The 18,774-nt window shown below is 47.4% G+C and overlaps 5 non-coding genes across 5 annotated transcripts; 1 reads left to right on the top strand and 4 right to left on the bottom strand.

Moving 5' to 3' along the window:
* Positions 1 to 796: 796 nt before the first annotated feature.
* LOC140308094 (U5 spliceosomal RNA) lies at positions 797 to 910 on the top strand. The gene has a single exon (XR_011916071.1). It is a non-coding gene; the product is annotated as a U5 spliceosomal RNA (small nuclear RNA).
* Positions 911 to 1,291: 381 nt separating this feature from the next.
* LOC140308041 (U2 spliceosomal RNA) lies at positions 1,292 to 1,478 on the bottom strand. Its single transcript, XR_011916051.1, has one exon. It is a non-coding gene; the product is annotated as a U2 spliceosomal RNA (small nuclear RNA).
* A 4,677-nt stretch (positions 1,479 to 6,155) lies between these two features.
* Positions 6,156 to 6,269, bottom strand: LOC140308373 (U5 spliceosomal RNA). Its single transcript, XR_011916326.1, has one exon. It is a non-coding gene; the product is annotated as a U5 spliceosomal RNA (small nuclear RNA).
* Positions 6,270 to 6,659: 390 nt separating this feature from the next.
* On the bottom strand, positions 6,660 to 6,850 carry LOC140307998 (U2 spliceosomal RNA). The gene has a single exon (XR_011916013.1). It is a non-coding gene; the product is annotated as a U2 spliceosomal RNA (small nuclear RNA).
* Positions 6,851 to 7,162: 312 nt separating this feature from the next.
* Positions 7,163 to 7,278, bottom strand: LOC140307809 (U5 spliceosomal RNA). Its single transcript, XR_011915840.1, has one exon. It is a non-coding gene; the product is annotated as a U5 spliceosomal RNA (small nuclear RNA).
* Positions 7,279 to 18,774: the final 11,496 nt, after the last annotated feature.

Raw genomic sequence — 18,774 nt, 5'->3', positions numbered from 1 at the left:
CAAACAGTCAGACAACATACAAGAACATATACCCCAGCCGGCATTGCTCCCTGCCTATTTTCCTACAGCTCACTATGTGTGCGCACACCTTTATTCACAAACTCTTCAACTTATACTCTTTTACCGAAGCTGCTACAGCTCGATTGGCCGAATACCCTTAGATCCTATTTCGGTGAATTTGACATCTGCCTTACATGTAACAGATTAGCGGTTTAGCAGTTTTAATTTAGTTTGAGTGAAGGAATTCATTTTATAGCAAAATCCCATATCGTGAAGAACTCATGAAAGTAAGCTTATTCTCGGATTCCTGAAACTTTAGATTTGCTCTGTCTTTTACTGCAAAGTACAATGTTGTTTTTTTTGTTTAAATCTTTCTAGACATGGTAAATATGAAGGACAAAGCAGTTTTAACATAGTTTGAGTGAAGGAATTCATTTTATAGATAAAATCCCAAGAGTCTGCTGAGAAACAAGAAAGAATGCGAAGTAGACTTTAACAAGGCTCTGGGAGCGAGCTGAGTGTGGGCTAACCGGGAGAATTGCTTGAAAGAAACGCGACACCGAATGAGCTGTCAGAACAAAGCCTCAATACGGTTTTCCCGTGGTGTTTTTGTTGCTGCCTTGTCTTTTGCACAGAGTAAAAGACAAGGCAGCCATCAAATAGGGCCCGATTGTTCCTACTTGGTCAGCCGAGGAGCAAGGGGGCGGAGCAAGCGTCTCAACCAAGCAAAGCTCACCATGGGGAAGGTGGCTATGCCAACTAGCCTGATGCCCTGCTCCCGCAGTGACGAATAATCGTACTCTGGTTTCTCTTCATAACGTACAAGTCTTTCGCCTTTTACTAAAGACTTCCGTGGAAAGCAGCACTAATGAGTTGTTTCTATTTTTGGCAGGCTTTACCTTTGCGGGTGAAGCCCTTTCAGTCTGTGCAAAAGAAATCTTGTTACTGTGCAGAGTGACTTCTCTGAGTAGAGTCGCCTTACTTGTTGCGACTGTGCCGATGTTCGAAGCTGGAGTGCAAAGTTGTTGCACCAGCGAGCACCATTCAAGCAACAAAGGCAGCCACAAACACCACGGGAACACCGTATTGCGGCTTTGTTCTGACCGCTCATTCGGTGTCGCGTTTCTTTCAAGCAATTCTCCCGGTTAGCCCGCACTCGGCTTGCTCCCAGAGCCGTGTTAAAGTCTACTTCGCATTCACTCTCTTTTCTCAGCAGACTAAAAGAAAGTTTCATCTTGGGCTCCCTGAAATTTCCATCCTGCACCGCTGTTTGCTTTTTCACAAGAGCAGAGAAGAGCGCACCGTTCCCAGCGGCACTGCAGTACCGGGTCAATGCTTGGAGTGAACGGAGCAAACTCCTTTTTCAACTCCTATTGCTAAAAATCCATTTAATATGGAGTCCTCGTATAGAGGACATATCAGATATTAAACTGATAAGAACAGATTTTTCTTCTTTTTCATGTTTTATTGACAATTTTCACACCTTGCACATATATCTTTTCATCTTTTTAAAACATTACTCCATAGAAACAGGAACATTTTAAATTCAAAAACAGTTTAAAAGATATATGTATCATTTTAGTAATTATTCAAAATTCATCGTATATTTAGAAAACAGTTATCTTGGTCATGTTATAGTCCTGCTGACGCAGTGTGAATCCCATTTTGCTCCTCCGATCAGCAGACCTGTCAGATCCATCACAGTGCTCAGGGGAGATCCCCGCCCATTTGCTCCTTCCCACCTGCCTCACCCGGAGAGCCAGTCTGCTGCTGCATGTTCCTTTTTTTCGTGTGATTCCGGCTCCTTCATCCGAGTGAGCACAGAGGCGATGCTTCGTTGTGGCTGCGTCCTTGGCCTGCTGCCTCCAGCTGCAGCCTCTTGGGCTGTTGCTACTGCCATCTGGATCACAGCCACGGGGCGAATCTGCTTGTGCCTTCTTACCAGCAAGTTTCTTGAGGTCCATATGGCGTCTTTGATGGCGGCCAGGGTGAGCCACTGTTTGACAAATTCCTCTTTCCTGAGGTTCTGATTTTGACTCACCCCATAAAGCACCAGTTGTGCTGACAGGACCTCTCTTGCTGGTAAGTACGGGAAATTTAAGGAGTCGGCTGTTTCCCACAAGTCCACAGCAGCACTGCACTCCCAGAAGAGATGCCTCACCGTCTCAGGCGCGCCACAACCTGGACGGGGGCAGGTGGCCGTCACCGACATACCCCTGGAGTGCATGACAGATCTGTCTGGGAGAATCTGGTGAGCCACCATCCATGACAAAGATCGATGGCACGTTAAAACTTGTACATCTTCTTGTTCTAAATTAAAATGGTTTAAAAATGTCTTTATAAAAGCATAACTTTCTGTTAGATTAAAAGACACAGGTATTTCAGGTCTGATGGTAAAAGTCGTAGTCTTCTCAAGTAGGCCCCCATCTTGCCATTGCAGCTGCCGCTGGGTTTTTGGATGGGTTAATTGCACACTTTAATTGGACAGAGGAAAAGAGACTTCCTAAAAACAAATACAGATCTGGTACTGCTTTCCCTCCTTTCACTTCTTCTGGCTTCTTCAGTACTTCCCTCCTCAACCTTTCCCATTTGGAGTTCCATAAAAAATAAAAGATGGATCGTTCCAGGTCTAAAAGAACTCTTCGAGGTGGCATAAAGACAGAACTGGCAAGCAACAGCAGAGGTAAAAAAACTGTTTTGATAATTAAAATCTTGCCTTCTTGTCAGTCTTCTGAGTCCCCAAAACCCTAGTCGTTTCCTTATTTTCCCCACAATATCTGGCCAATTTGTTTTTCCTTTTCCTTCTGTATCAAATTTGATCCCTAGTATTTTTTGGCCTCTGTTGGCATTTGTCAGGGGGAGTCTGATTCGTTCCATGGTCTGTAAAATTTGGTTTGTGACTTTTCTTTGTTTATTTTTGCCCCTGATGCCTTGGGGTACCAGTCAGTGACATCAAAAGTTCTATTTATAGATAAAATATCTGTACACAATATGTTAATGTCATCCATGTATTGGACACATTTAGCTACCAAGCCTGCACTGCCTGTGATTACAACTCCTTTAATCTGTCGATCTTTTCTCAAGATCTGTGCTAAAGGCTCGATGCAACACACATACAAGAGAGCAGATAATTGGCATCCTTGCCGAACACCGCACTTCACTTTCACTGCATCGGTCAGGTGACCATTTATGACGAACCTACTGCTTATATCTTGGTACAGTAATCCCACCCATGTCGACAGTCTTTGAGGGAAACCCACCTTTTGCAACACCTGAAAGAGATATTGATGCGAGACCCGATCAAAAGCTTTTTCAAAGTCTAAATTTAAGATGACAAGCCGGGTGTTTCTGGCTCTACCGTAATCAATCAATCAGTCTCGAATCAGTACGAGGCTGTCAGTGAGTTGTCTCCCTGAGATGTCACAAGCCTGGTCTTGGTGAATTACCTCCTCTAAAACAGAGGACATCCGTGTCACTAAAACCTTGCTAAAAAGTTTACAGTCAAAGTTTAAAAGTGTGATGGGCCTCCAATTCTTTAGGTCAGTCTTATCATTTTTTTATAAAGTAGAGTCACTATTCCCACTCTAAAACTGTCAGGCAGTCGGTCGAGTTTTTCAAAATCTTTAAAAACATCTAAAATGTCTGATGATAAAAGGTCCCAAAAGGTCAGATAGAATTCTGCAGGAAGCCCGTCTAAACCCGGAGCTCGCCTTCTCTTAAAACCTGTTAGGCATTTTTTTTAACTCTAAAGCAGTAAAATCCTGTGTCAAGTGTGCATTCTCTTTTACGGTTTTGTCATCGAATTTTAAAATTTCTGCCGATGTTTCCAAGTGCACTGGTTTCTCTTTGTACATGTTACTATAAAAGGTATGTACAGTTTCAATCATCTCTTGTGGGGATTTTGTTAAAAACCCATCTTCTCTTTTTAGATTTTGAATACACTCCTTTTTATTTATAACTTTCTTAAAAAAGTACCGTGTGCATTTTTCACCTTCCTCAATTTCCTGCTCCCTGCTTCTTACAAAAATTCCTTTACTCTTTATTTCTGCTAAAACTGACATTTCCTTTTTGACATCTTTGATTTCTTCATTAAAGTCTATGCCACACTGATTAAGTTTAAAGTAGCGCTGTAAGCGTTTCTGTAGTCCCATCATACATCTATTCTCTTTCCTTTTTTTACGTTTACCTTGCTGTTTAAAAAAAGTCTGGGTCGTTTCCTTCACCATTTCCCACCATTGTGCATGTGTTTCGTAGAGGTCTTGAAGGGTCTGCCACTCTTTATAACATTCCCTGTACTGACTGACTATGATTTCATCCTCCAACAGGGAACAGTTGAGTTTCCACAGACCACTTCCTACCGTCACACCAGAAGGGGGTGAAAGGGTGCAGGAGAGCATAAGGTGGTCTGAAAAAAAAACAGGGGTTAATCTAACATCAGTGGGTGGGCAATCTCTAGTAAAGAAATAATCAATGCGAGAGGCTCTGGTGCCATCATGACTAAACCAGGTGAAGCCCTCCTCTCTGGGATGCATGGTTTTAAAACAGTCAGTAAGCTTAAAATCCCTGCATATGCCCTGAAGTAAAATCGAAGTCTTATCCACTTTAAAATCTCCCCCTGCTCTTTTTCTATCTTTCCTGCTCAAGATACAATTAAAATCCCCTCCTACAACTAAAGGTACTTGCCCTAGCATGTAAAGCTGTATATCTTCTAAAAGGTCATACCTGTCATTTTTTCCATTGAAACCATAAATATTTAAGAGGTTAAAGTCTTGCCCCATAAAATTCAAGTGTGCTAAAAGTGCCCGTCCGTCTCTCACCACTGTGCTACCTTTCACCAGAACATGCGGATGTTTAATTAGAATGGCCACACCATCATTTTATTTTGATTTGAGCCACTCCATATCGATAAATGGGTCCACATTTCCTCCCATTGTCTATGTTTTTTTAAAAAAGGTAGTCCACATTCTTGTATTAAAAACACATTTGATTTTATGGAGTCTAAGAAGGATAAAATACTCTGGGCTCTTGTCTTTGATTTCACACTTCTCACATTTAGTGTTGAGAAGGTGAGAACCATTAAAAGGATAAAGGAAAGTAGGTATGTCATTTTCGTTTTTCTAAGTTATCAAAATTACACACTCAGGTTATTTCTTGGGAAACTAGCTCTTCCTTCATTTCTTTAGGTGAAAAGTGAGTAGGGTGATCTATATTTCCTTTTCGGACTCTCGGTGTTGGCCTCTGACGCAATGTTGCATTTAACTTTGAGTCCCTGGGGGTTGATTGCAGAGCTAAAGTTAAAAAGGAGACCTCATTTGGTGAGTCAGAGGGGAAGACTCTAGGTTCTTCCACTTAAGAACTGTCTGAAAGGGACCTAACCCTTCCCCTCTTCTCTGATACCACTGGGGAATCAGAGGACAACTCAGATGCCGTCCTCTGCAGCTGTTGACCTTCGGGGAGGTGAGTATCTTCACCTGTCTGCTCTTCCTCCTCATTTAGCGTAGCTCCACCCTCTGCCTGTGAATTCTCACAGACTTCAGCACTGAGTGGTGAGGCCTCTAGAGGCCCCACTCCTTTTTGCTCCTCACTTCCAATCCAAGCTTTTGGCGGGAAGTTTGAATTTATTGGGTCAACCTCTTCACTTTGTTCACCAACTGCCACCTCTGGTCCTTCTCTTTGTTGGCTTGACTGTGGCTTTACCGTCTTTAATTTGTTGGCAAAAGATTTAGGGCAATCTCTGAAGAGGTGATTTAATTCTCCACAGAGATTACATTTCCTGCCATTTGGACACTCTCCAAAAGTGTGCCCAATTTCTCTGCACTTCCCACATATCACCTTGGTACAAGCCTCAACCAGGTGCCGATGCTCACCGCACTTGCGGCAGAGCTTGGGCTTCCCCTGGTACTGGATGTAACCTTGGTTTTCGAGGTGGCCAGAGTGTCACTTTGCATCTCCGCCCACCCGCTGCACTGAGCATTCTTCAGCCCTTTTAAATGGTATAACTTTGCACTCCCGCACGCTCCAGCGAGCACCATTCAAGCAACAACTTTGCACTCCAGCTTCGAACATCGGCAGAGTCGCAACAAGTAAGGCGACTCTACTCAGAGAAGTCACTCTGATCAGTAACAAGATCTCTTTTGCACAGACAGAAAGGGCTTCACCCACAAAGGTAAAGCCTGCCAAAAATAGAAACAACTCATTAATGCTGCTCTCCACGGAAATCTTTAGTAAAAGGCGAAAGACTTGTACGTTATGAAGAGAAATCAGAGTACGATTATCCGTCACTGCGGGAGCAGGGCATCAGGCTAGTTGGCATAGCCACCTTCCCCATGGTGAGCTTTGCTTGGTTGAGACGCTTGCTCCCCCCCCTTGCTCCTCAACTGACCAAGTCGGAACAATCGGGCCCTATTCGATGGCTGCCTTGTCTTTTACTCTGTGCAAAAGACAAGGCAGCAACAAAAACACCACGGGAACACCGTATTGAGGCTTTGTTCTGACCGCTCATTCGGTGTCGCGTTTCTTTCAAGCAATTCTCCTGGTTAGCCCGCTCTCGGCTCGCTCCCAGAGCTGTGTTAAAGTCTACTTTGCATTCACTCTCTTTTCTCAGCAGACTAAAAGAAACTTCCATCCTGCACCGCTGTTTGCTTTTTCACAAGAGCAGAGGAGAGCGCACCGTTCCCAGCTGCACTTCAGTATCGGGTCGATGCTTGGAGTGAACGGAGCAAGCTCCTTTTTCAACTCCTATTGCTAAAAATCCATTTAATATGTAGTCCTCGTACAGAAGACATATCAGATATTAAACTAATAAGAACAGATACTACACTTGATCTTAGCCAAAAGGCCGAGAAGCGATAGCTGTCCACTGGTTCACGTCCGAGGGCCCTTCCTGGCACAATGCGCATTTGTAGCGGTGTTCTTTTTATGGCCATAGGTGGCCAGAGTGTCACTTTGCACCTCCTCCCACCCGCTGCACTGAGCACTCTTCAGCCCTTTTAAATAGTATAAGTTTGCACTCCCGCACGCTCAAGCAAGCACCATTCAAGCAACAACTTTGTACTCCAGCTTCGAACATCGGCACAATCGCAACAAGTAAGGCGACTCTACTCAGAGAAGTCACTCTGCATAGTAACAAGATCTCTTTTGCACAAACAAAAAGGGCTTCACCCGCTAAGGTAAAGGTAAAGCCTGTCAAAAATAGAAACAACTCATTAGTGCTGCTCTCCACGGAAGTCTTTAATAAAAGGCGAAAGACTTGTACGTTATGAAGAGAAACCAGAGTACGATTATCCGTCACTGCGGGAGCAGGGCATCAGGCTAGTTGGCATAGCCACCTTCCCCATGGTGAGCTTTGCTTGGTTGAGACGCTTGCTCCGCCCCCTTGCTCCTCGGCTGACCAAGTAGGAACAATCGGGCCCTATTCGATGGCTGCCTTGTCTTTTACTCTGTGCAAAAAACAAGGCAGCAACAAAAACACCACGGGAAAACCGTATTGAGGCTTTGTTCTGACCGCTCATTCGGTGTGGCGTTTCTTTCAAGCAATTCTCCCGGTTAGCCCACACTCGGCTCGCTCCCAGAGCCGTGTTAAAGACTACTTTGCATTCACTCTCTTTTCTCAGCAGACTCTTGGGATTTTATCTATAAAATGAATTCCTTCACTCAAACTATGTTAAAACTGCTTTGTCCTTCATATTTACCATGTCTAGAAAGATTTAAACAAAAAAAAAACAACGTTGTACTTTGCAGTAAAAGAAAGAGCAAATCTAAAGTTTCAGGAATCCGAGAATAAGCTTATTTTCATGAGTTCTTCACGATTTCTGATTTTGCTATAAAATGAATTCCTTCACTCAAACTAAATTAAAACTTCTAAACCGCTACTCTGTTACATGTAAGGCAGATGTCAAATTCACCGAAATAGGATCTAAGGGTATTCGGCCAATCGAGCTGTAGCAGCTTCGGTAAAAGAGTATAAATTGAAGAGTTTGTGAATAAAGGTGTGCGCACACATAGTGAGCTGTAGGAAAATAGGCAGGGAGCAATGCCGGCTGGGGTATATGTTCTTGTATGTTGTCTGACTGTTTGATTTGAATGTGTTGTGTAAGTGTCCTGTTGAATGTTACATGTTTGGGCTTTGACACGCTTCACTGTGGTTGTTAACTGTGTGGTGTGTCCTGAAATGTTATATGTTTGGGCTGTGTGACATGCTTAATGCTTGTCAGTAGCTACCCACTTATTCATATATAGCAACTGACAACATAAGAAGTCCGGACATACTTTGATAGTAGTTGTAGAAGTATCCTTATTGATAATAGATAAACTAATTCATAGTGATAGAACAGTAGATGAACAGGTGCCTGCACATGTCTCACGAAAATAAAATGGGTGTATGATTGCTGACGGCAGAGCAATACTGCCAAACTTATGAGTTCTTGTGGCAAACTTGATTCAGTGTCTTGACGTGTATACGCTGTTTCGCTGACTTGATTGTCACAAGAAACAAAGTGTGTTTGATAAGATCCGACCATTTTATTACGGGAGGATCAGTATGTATGGATTCTGATGTGACTGATAAACCCATTCGTATCTTAAGCATAATCTAATACGTGAGACAACGCCCTGGCACACAATCAAAAAAAAAAGAGAGAGCGGTTTTGTGTCCCCACAGTCCATAATGTAGAAAAGAGAGAAAAAAGCCTTTCTGATTTGGTGTGTGTGCTCACAGTGCAGAGTGTAGAGAAAAGAGAGAAAAGAAAGCCGTTTTGGTGTCACGGGTGTTGTGACTTACACACACACATTTCAGAATTGAGAAAGGAAATTATTTTAGAGGAAGCACTAGAGTTTAGATCCCACATTTGTTGATAGGCATTCATTCATTTCTTCACTTCTGATGAAGTTTCAACAATAAACAACAAACTTTGTATTATGAGAAAGAACCAGACTCATTCTTCAGGAATCCGAAAATAAGCTCTATTTTACGAGTTATGCACAAATTCGGATTCTCCTATAAAACTAATTCCTTAACTCAAAACAAGCTAAGACTGCTTTGTCCTTCATATTTATTCATGTCTAATAAAGTTTCAACAATAAACAACGTTGTACTTTGTAGAATGAGAAATAACTTCTTCAGCAATAAGCATCTCTCGACATATGACGAAGTACAGATTTTGCTATAAAATTAATTCCTTCTATCAGCCTGACTTAAAACTGTTTGTCCTCCTTATTTATCCACTTCAAATCAAGTTTCAACAATTAAAAATTTTTTTAGTTTGAGAAAGAACAACTTAATCGTCAGCAATCAGTATAAAAAGAGGGTAAGAAAAGGTGCAAGTGCCAACGATACATCACTAAAAGGTGGAGCGGAAGTATTCGGCTGCAAGTGGGGGTGAATGTCCGACCATAATTTGTAAAAAGCGGGTAAGAAAAGGTTCGAATGCCCGACTATATATTAACAAAAGTGGGAGGAGAGGTCTTCGGATGAGAGTGGGTGAGAATTTCCAACCATAATCTATAAAATGCGGTGAAAAAAAGGTGTGAATGCCCCATAGAATACTAAAAGGTGGAGCGGAAGTGTTCGGCTGCAAGAAGGTGTGAATGTCCGACTATATTTGGTGAAAAGCAGGTGAAGCAAGGTCTGAATGCCCAACCTTACATCATCAAAAGCGAGATCAGAGGTGTTTGGCTGCAAGAAGGCCATAGTTTGCCAAAAGCGGTTAAGGTGCGAATGACCGACTAAATATCAACAAAAGTGGGGGTGGAGGTCTTTGGATGCAAGTGGGTGTGAATATCCCACCATACAAGTATGGTGGAGAGGAAGCTGTGAATGGCCGACCATAGTAAAAAGCGGGTGAGAAAAGGTGCGAATGTCGAACACTACTTGATCAAAACAGGGAGCGGAGGTGTTTGGCTGCGACAAGGTGTGAATGTCCACCCATAATTAATGAAAAGCGGGCAAAAGGTAGGTTCGAATGCCCAACCATACATCATCAAAAGCAGGAATGGATGTGTTCGGCTACAAGAAGGTTTGAATGTCCGACCATAGTTTGTAAAAAGCGGGTAAGAAAAGGTTCGAATGCCCGAACATACACCATCAAAAGAGGGAGCGGAGGTGTTCCGCTGTAAGAAGGTGTGAATGTCCGACCATAGTTGGTAAAAAGCAGGTAAAAAAAGGTTCAAATACCCGACTGTACACAATCAATAGCGGGAGCGGATGTGTTCGGCTACAAGAAGGTGTGAAAGTCCTACCGTGGTTTCTAAAAAGCGTGTAAGAAAAGGTGCGAATGCCCGACAATGTATGATCAAAAGAGGGAGCGGAGATTTTTGGCTGCAAGAAGGTCTGAATGTCCAACCATAATTTGTAAAAAACGGGGAAGAAAAGGCTCGAAAGCCAGACTATACACAATCAAAAGCGGGAGCGGAGGTGTTCACTGCAAGAAGGTCTGAATGTCCATCAATAATTGCTAGAAAACATGAAAGAAAATTTTCGAATATCAAACCGCACATGATCATAAGCGGGAGTGGATGTGTTCGGCTACAAGAAGGTTTGAATGACCGACCATAGTTTGTAAAAAGCGGGTAAGAAAAGGTTCGAATGCCCGAACATACATCATCAAAAGAGAGAGCTTAGGTGTTCCGCTGTAAGACGGTGTGAATGTCCGACCATAGTTGGTAAAAAGCGGGTGAGAAAAGGTTTAAATACCCGACTGTACACAATCAATAGCGGGAGCGGAGTTGTTCGGCTACAAGAAGGTGTGAAAGTCTGACCATGGTTTGTAAAAAGCGGGTAAGAAAAGGTTTGAATTCCCGAATATATACCATCAAAAGCGGAAGTGGAGGTGTTCGGCTGCAAGTAGGTGTGAACGTCCGACCAAAGTTTGTAAAAAGCAGTTAAGAAAAGGTTCGAATATCCAACCAAATATAATCAAAAGCGGGAGCAGAGCTGTTCGACTGCAAGTAGGTGTGAATGTCTGATCATAATTTGCAAAAAGCTGATAAGAAAGGGTGAGAATGCCCGACTAGCGGGAGCATGCAGTTTGTCAGAAAAGGTAAGAATGCCGGTCCATACATCATCAAAAGCGGGAGAGGTGGTGATCGGCTGCAAGTAGGTGTGAATATCCAGCCATAATTACTCACAAACGGGTAAGAAAAGGTAGTATTGCCAGACCATACATGATCAAAACAGGCCTGACGACTATGTGAGTCACTGAACTCCACAAGTCCTGAATTTTCTGACGACCCTTGTTGCCCAAGTTTCGGATCAACACGAGCTGGCCCTCCGTAAGAGGTGCGTCCCGAACATGCTGATCATGATTAGCCTTCCTGTTACCTGCAGAAACCTTCAGCCTTTCCTTAGCCTCCTCAAATGCTATTTGCAAGCATGTTTGATGTTCTTGAACCCACTCGTCAACAGTTCCTGCAACTGGGTCTTGGACTCTTCCAAGCAAGAAATCAATTGGGATGCCGTGGTTCTTGACCGAACAAAAGGAAGAAAGGTGATTCACCAGTTGATTGGTGTGGGGTTGTGTTATAAGCATACAACAGTTGAGGCAAACAAGTGGTCCAGTCCCATTTACGAGACGTGGGCAAAGCTCTTAGCAGGTTGTGGAGTGTCCTGTTAAAGCGCTCACACTGTCCATTACCAGCTGGGTGGTAAGGCGTAGTGCGTGACTTCGTGATATTATACAAGCTTCAGAGCTGTTGGATCAAAGTGCTCTCAAAATTCCGGCCCTGGTCTGAGTGGAGGCGTGCTGGTACACCAAATTTTGCAAACCACTCAGGAACCAGGACCTGCGCTACGGTAGAAGCGCGCTGGTGCCTAGTTCGAATAGCCAGTGTATACTTGCTAAAAACATCCGTCATTACCAAGACATTTTCTAGGCCGGATGGAGTTGGCTCAAGCAAAGTAAAGTCAATGGCCACAATTTCATTTGGCCTTGATGCAAGCAAGTGGCCCATGAATCCACAAGCAATCTGGCATCGCTCACAGGTTTTACACCAATTTGCTACCTCACGTGACATCCCTGGCCAATAGCAGCGGGAACGCAGCAAAGCAAAAGTCCGTTCCACTCCTTGGTGCCCATGCTCCTAGTGAACCGGGGTGAGAACATTGTTGGTTAAAATATTTGGCAACAGAAGTTGGTACACTGGCCCCCCACCGTCGGGACGAAACACACGCCGGTACATTAACCCGTCCAGCTCAACTAGGCGATCCCACTGGCCAAGCAACACGAGGGCAGCTGGAGAAAGCCTATGCCGCTCATCACGACCTGGTCGTGCCTTCCTCAGCATCAGCATCGGCCCGCTGAAGAGCATGGAGGTCACCAGTTGCATAATGTGGGAAGACCGTCACAGAGGACTGAATGGCTTGCAGTTGGTCACTCTGCACCACTTGCTGCAGGGGCTGAGGGAGGGAAGTTGCTGGAACCAAGGAATCCTGTTCCTGTGGAGGCCACGGCCAACGAGACAATGCATCCGCGTTTTGATTGGTCTTAGCTGGTCGGTACTTCAGCTCAAAGTTAAATGACGCAAGCTGGGCTGCCCAGCGTTGCTCGACCGCTCCCAGTTTAGCAGAATCTAAATGGCTCAAAGGATTATTATCAGTATAGACAATACACCTGTGACCCAAAAGATAATCTCTAAATTTCTCTGTCATTGCCCATTTTAGGCCCAACAGCTCCAATTTCATCCATCCATCCATCCATCCATCATCTGCCGCTTATCCGGGGGTCGGGTCGCGGGGGCAGCAGCTTGAGCAGAGAAACTCAGACGTCCCTGTCCCCGGCCACTTCCTCCAGCTCTTCTGGGGGGACCCCGAGGCGTTCCCAGGCCAGCCGAGAGACATAGTCTCTCCAACGTGTCCTGGGTCTTCCCCGGGGTCTCCTCCCAGTGGGACGTGCCCGGAACACCTCCCCAGGGAGGCGTCCAGGGGGCATCCTAACCAGATGCCCGAGCCACCTCATCTGACTCCTCTCAATGCGGAGGAGCAGCGGTACTACTCCGAGCCCCTCCCGGATGACTGAGCTTCTCACCCTATCTCTAAGGGAGAGCCCAGACACCCTGCGGAGGAAACCCATTTCGGCCGCTTGTATTCGCGATCTTGTTCTTTCGGTCACTACCCACAACTCGTGACCATAGGTGAGGATGGGAACGTAGATTGACCAGTAAATAAAGAGCTTCGCTTCTGGCTCAGCTCCTTCTTCACAATGACGGGTCGGTGCAGAGCCCGCAACACTGCAGACGCCGCACCGATCCGCCCGTCAATCTCACGCTCCATTCGTCCCTCACTCGTGAACAAGACCCCGAGATACTTGAACTCCTCCACTTGGGGAAGGATCTCATTCCCGACCCGGAGAGAGCATTCCACCCTTTTCCGGCTGAGAACCATAGTCTCGGATTTGGAGGTGCTGATTCTCATCCCAGCCGCTTCACACTCGCCTGCGAATCGCTCCAGTGAGAGCTGAAGGTCACGGCCTGACGACGCTAACAGAACCACATCATCAAAAAGCAGAGACCCGATTCTGAGGTCGCCAAATCGGACACGTTCAACGCCCTGGCTCCGCCTAGAAATTCTGTCCATAAAAGTTAGGAACAGAATCGGTGACAAAGGGCAGCCCTGACGGAGTCCAACTCTCACCGGAAACGTATCCGACTTATTGCCGGCAATGCGGACCAAACTCTGGCACCAGTCATACAGAGACCGAACGGCCCCTATCAAGGGGTCCGGCACTCCATATTCCCGGAGCACCCCCCACAGGACTCCACGAGGGACACGGTCGAACGCTTTCTCCAAGTCCACAAAACACATGTAGACTGGTTGGGCGAACTCCCATGCACCCTCCAGGATCCTGCCGAGGGTATAGAGCTGGTCCACTGTTCCACGGCCAGGACGAAAGCCACACTGCACCTCCTGAATCCGAGGCTCGATTATCCGACGGACCATCCTCTCCAGTACCCCCGAATAGACCTTACCAGGGAGGCTGAGGAGTGTGACACCCCTATAGTTGGAACACACCCTCCAGTCCCCCTTTTTAAAGAGGGGGACCACCACCCCGATCTGCCAGTCCAGAGGCACTGTCCCCGATGTCCACGCGATGCTGCAGAGGCGTGTCAGCCAAGACAGCCCTACAACATCCAGAGCCTTGGGAAACTCAGGACGGACCTCATCCACCCCCGGGGCCTTGCCACCGAGGAGCTTTTTGACCACCTCGGCAACCTCAGCCCCAGAAAGGGGAGGCCCCGTCTCTGAGCTCTCCGACTCTGCCTCTTCCGAGCATGTGTTGGTAGGATTGAGGAGTTCCTCGAAGTACTCCCCCCACCGACTCACAACATCCCTAGTTGAGGTCAGCAAAGCCCCGTCCCCACTGTACACAGTGTTGACTGTGATTCGCTTCCCCCCCCCTGAGACGCCGGATGGTGGACCAGAATCTCTTCGAGGCCGTCCGGAAATCGTTCTCCATGGTCTCACCGAACTCCTCCCAGGCCCGTGTTTTTGACTCAGCAACCGCCGAAACCCGTCTGGCTTGCCGGTACCTATCAGCTGCTTCCAGGGTCCCACTGGCCAAAAAGGCCCAATAGGACTCCTTCATCAGCTTGACGGCTTCCCTCACCACTGGTGTCCACCAGCAGGTTCGAGGGTTGCCGCCACGACAGGCACCGACCACCTTGCGGCCACAACTCCGATCAGCCGCCTCGGCAATGGAGTCACGGAACATGGCCCATTCGGACTCAATGTCCCCCACCTCCCCCGGGATATGGTTGAAGCTCTGCCGGAGGTGGGAGTTAAAGCTCCTCCTGACGGGGGATTCTGACAAACGCTCCCAGCAGACCCTCACAATACGTTTGGGCCTGCCAGGTCTGATCGGCATCCTCCCCCACCAGCGGAGCCAACTCATCACCAGGTGGTGATCAGTTGAAAGCTCCGCCCCTCTCTTCACCTGAGTGTCCAGGACATACGGCCGCAAGTCCGATGATACAACCACAAAGTCGATCATCGAACTGCGGCCAAGGGTGTCCTGGTGCCAAGTGCACATATGGACACCCTTATGCCTGAACATGGTGTTCGTTATGGACAGTCCATGACTGGCACAGAAGTCCAACAACATAACACCACTCTGATTCAGATCAGGGGGGCCGTTCCTCCCAATCACACCCCTCTAGGTCTCACTGTCATTGCCCACGTGAGCATTGAAGTCCCCCAGCAGAACGAGGGAGTCTCCGGTAGGAGCATTCTCCAGTGCCTCCCCCAGAGACTCCAACAAGGGTGGGTACTCTGAACTGCTGTTTGGCGCATAGGCACAAACAAAAGTCAGGACCCGTCCCCCCACCCGAAGGCGGAGGGAGGCTACCCTCTCGTTCACTGGGGTAAACCCCAATGTACTGGCACACAGCCGGGGGGCAATAAGTATGCCCACACCTGCTCTGCTCCTCTCACCATGGGCAACTCCAGAGTGGAAGAGAGTCCAACCCCTCTCAAGAGGACTGGTTCCAGAGCCCAAGCCATGCGTCGAGGTGAGTCCGACTATATCTAGCCGGAACCGCTCAGCCTCGCGCACCAGCTCCGGCTCCTTCCCCAACAGAGAGGTGACATTCCACGTCCCAAGACCTAGCTTCAGTAGCCGAGGATCAGACCGCCAAGGCCTCCGCCTTCGGCTGCTACCCAGCTCACATGGCAGCCGACCCCCTTGGCCCCTCCCACGGGTGATGAGCCCGTCGGAAGGGGGACCCACGTCATGATTTCGGGCTATGCCCGACCGAGCCCCATGGGCACAGGCCCGGCCACCAAGCGCTCGGTGCCGGGCCCCACCCCCGGGCCTGGCTCCGGGGGGAGTCCCCGGTGTCCCATATCCGGGCAAGGGATGACGCGGTCCAAATTTCTTTTTCATCATAAGGAATCTTTTGAGCTGTTCTTTGTCTGGTCTCTCATCTAGGATCTGTTTGCCTTGGGTGACCCTTCCAGGGGCTTGAAGCCCCGGGCAACATAGCTCCCAGATTCATTGGGGCACGCAAACTTCCCCACCACAATAAGGTGACAGCTCAGGGGAGAGGATCCAATTTCATTGAGCTGTAATTTGACATGTTCCGCTCTGTTGACCTTAAGCCACGATTAGCAAAGGCATCAGGCCTTATCTTACCCTCTTGTTCTTTGGACAACACCGCCCCCAGACCACCATGGCTGGCATCCACTTCTAAGATGAAAGGGAGAGAAAAATCTGCATATGCAAGGACCGGGGTGTAAGTGAGCTTAGCTTTCAGAGCCTCAAAACTCTGTTGGCACTCCTCGGTCCATATTCCAGCACTTCTCTGAGTGGCCTTCTTCTTAGACCCCTTACCAGTCAGTTCAGCTGCCCAACGATGTAAGGGTGCAGCCAATTTGGCAAAGCCCTCCACAAACCTCCGGTAGTAACTAGCGAACCCCAAAAAGGAACGCAATTCAGTGGCCGTGGTGGGTACAGGCCAATTCTTTACCACCTTGTGAGTGCACCTCACGCTGGAAAAAGCTGCACTTACTCAACTTGGCTTTAAGGCCCTCCTTCTGAAGCCGCCCTAGCACCACCTCCAGCCTCTCAAGATGTTGTTGCACTGTGGACGAAAAAACGACAATGTCATCCAAGTACAAGAGGAGGGACTGGCATTGCTGGTCGCCAAAGATGCGCTGCATCAAAAGTTGAAATGTACTGCGGGCATTACAGAGGCCAAAAGTTATGCGATTCCACTCCAAGAGTCCGAAAGGTGTACAAAATGCAGTTTTATGACGGTCGCTCGCTGTGACAGGAACCTGGTTATAGCCACTAGCCAAGTCCATAGTGGAGAACCAACACGCACCTGTCAATGCATCAAGAGACTCCTCGATATGAGGGAGTGGAAAAGCATCCTTTCTTGTCTTGATGTTCAGTTGACGATAATCAACGCAGAGCCTAATACTACCATCCTTTTTATGAAACAGCACAATTGGTGACGCATAGGGGCTGGAACACTCCCTGATGACCTCTGCCGCCAAGAGCTGACCAATATGCTCTTTGACAAGCTCATACTCTGATGGGGGAATCCGACGATAGCGCTGCCAGATAGGGATGTCATCCAGAAGCGGGATACCATGGCTGATCAGGTTGGTACAACCCAAATCCTGATCGTGTGCAGCGAACACAGAAGCATATTTCCCCAAAAGTGCCCGTACCTGCCTCTGTTCCTCTGCAGACAATGAGGATAAATCGCCTGTCTCAATCCCATCCGAGGAAGGAGCAGCAGCTGCTTGAGAAGACACAGTTACAGAAACTGATGGAACTTTAGTTATGCCTGCTGGAAGACTCACCACACTAACGTTACTCAAAGTTCCCACAGTGGTCCGTGGGTAAAGCAACACATCTGTGTCACCAACATTTACCACTGGGACATATGCAGTGCCGCGTACCACCTGAACCAGAGCGGGAGATGCCAGCAAACCAGCCGGTAAGCCAGACTCTGATGGTTCGAACAAAATGGTGGTACCTGAGTACTGCTCACACCATGTAGTAGGCACAATCTTCATCATACCTCCTGGGATGCGGCATGCCCTCTTTCCCCACACCCTTACTTGGCTGCTTCGGAGGGGGCTGCAGCTTCATGACACTTTTGTAGGGCTTTAACCAAAACCACCGGATATGCCATTACGGGGGTTGTGTTAAACTAAGCATGACCATACTGTCCAAACAGCTCTTGATAACACATACGCATCACATTCATCCCCAACACGCCAGGAACTAGAGCCACACCACTATCAGGAGTGTCACTTACGACCAACACTCCACAGTGGGGCATCAACTTACCACAAAGCTCAAGAGATACTTCTAAATAGCCAATGTCTGGAATAGGGAGGCCATTGGCTGCTTGAAGCTGTAGCCAATGACAAGATCTCAACCGCTCTTCACCCCAGGACTGAAAAAATTCAGTGAAGAAGCTCCGTGTGATGGTGGACACCATTGACCCGGTATCAACCAAACAAGGCACCTTCACCCCAGCCATGTCCACCTCAATCTGGGGGCAGGAAGCAATTAACGTAGGTGGGCGCTAGTTTTCCGGCGACTGGCTTCCCTGACACTGTATATAGGTTGATTGAATGGGAACAATACGCGGTCCATCACACTCCCTTGCAATGTGCCCTGGCTGTTGGCACCGACGGCATATAATGGGGTCTCGACGTGGAGGGCGAGTGCACTGTTGGAGTTTGGAGGAGGGTAATACTCTGGGACAGCCAATTAAGCTGTTCCTGTTGCTGTTTTAAAAGCTCCTTTATCTCATTGACCTCTGTTTGAGTGGGGCCAGTAACCTTTAACGGGTCACCATGCACAGCGCACTGAAAGCCAAAGGCTGAGGGCACTGAATTACTCCGTCCCCGCATACCAGCTGGCAGACCCTCTAACTCCCACCTCATTGCCTCTCCCCTGACGTCTAACAACATTGCGGCTGGGTTCAGACGTACATATTTTTTTAGCGCACGACGCAGTGCACCATCAAGCATATACTCTATAAACTGGTCGCACAAAAGAACTTCAGCATTAGGCATGTCCCTAGGAGCCTGGGCTTTTACCTTCTCCATGAGGCTCATCAACGCAAGGGAGAACTCTTGTAGTGTCTCCCCCTCTAGTTGCAACCTGGAGAAAAAGGCTTCTTGTAGGGCAACATATGACTCAGCACAGCCATAAAGTTCCTGGAGAATAAAAATTATTTTAGCGGGGTCCCCTCGTTCCTGATTGGAACGATATTTAATCTCATCCCTCGCTTCCCCCTCCAAGTGGTCGTACAGAAAAA

This window comes from Leuresthes tenuis, unplaced genomic scaffold, assembly GCF_036924035.1.
Source record: "Leuresthes tenuis unplaced genomic scaffold, fLeuTen1.0.hap1 SCAF_5, whole genome shotgun sequence".
In the NCBI taxonomy this organism is placed as follows: Eukaryota; Metazoa; Chordata; class Actinopteri; order Atheriniformes; family Atherinopsidae; genus Leuresthes; species Leuresthes tenuis.
Note: the sequence above shows the minus strand (reverse complement) of the source record. Positions and strands in the feature narration are given on the sequence as shown.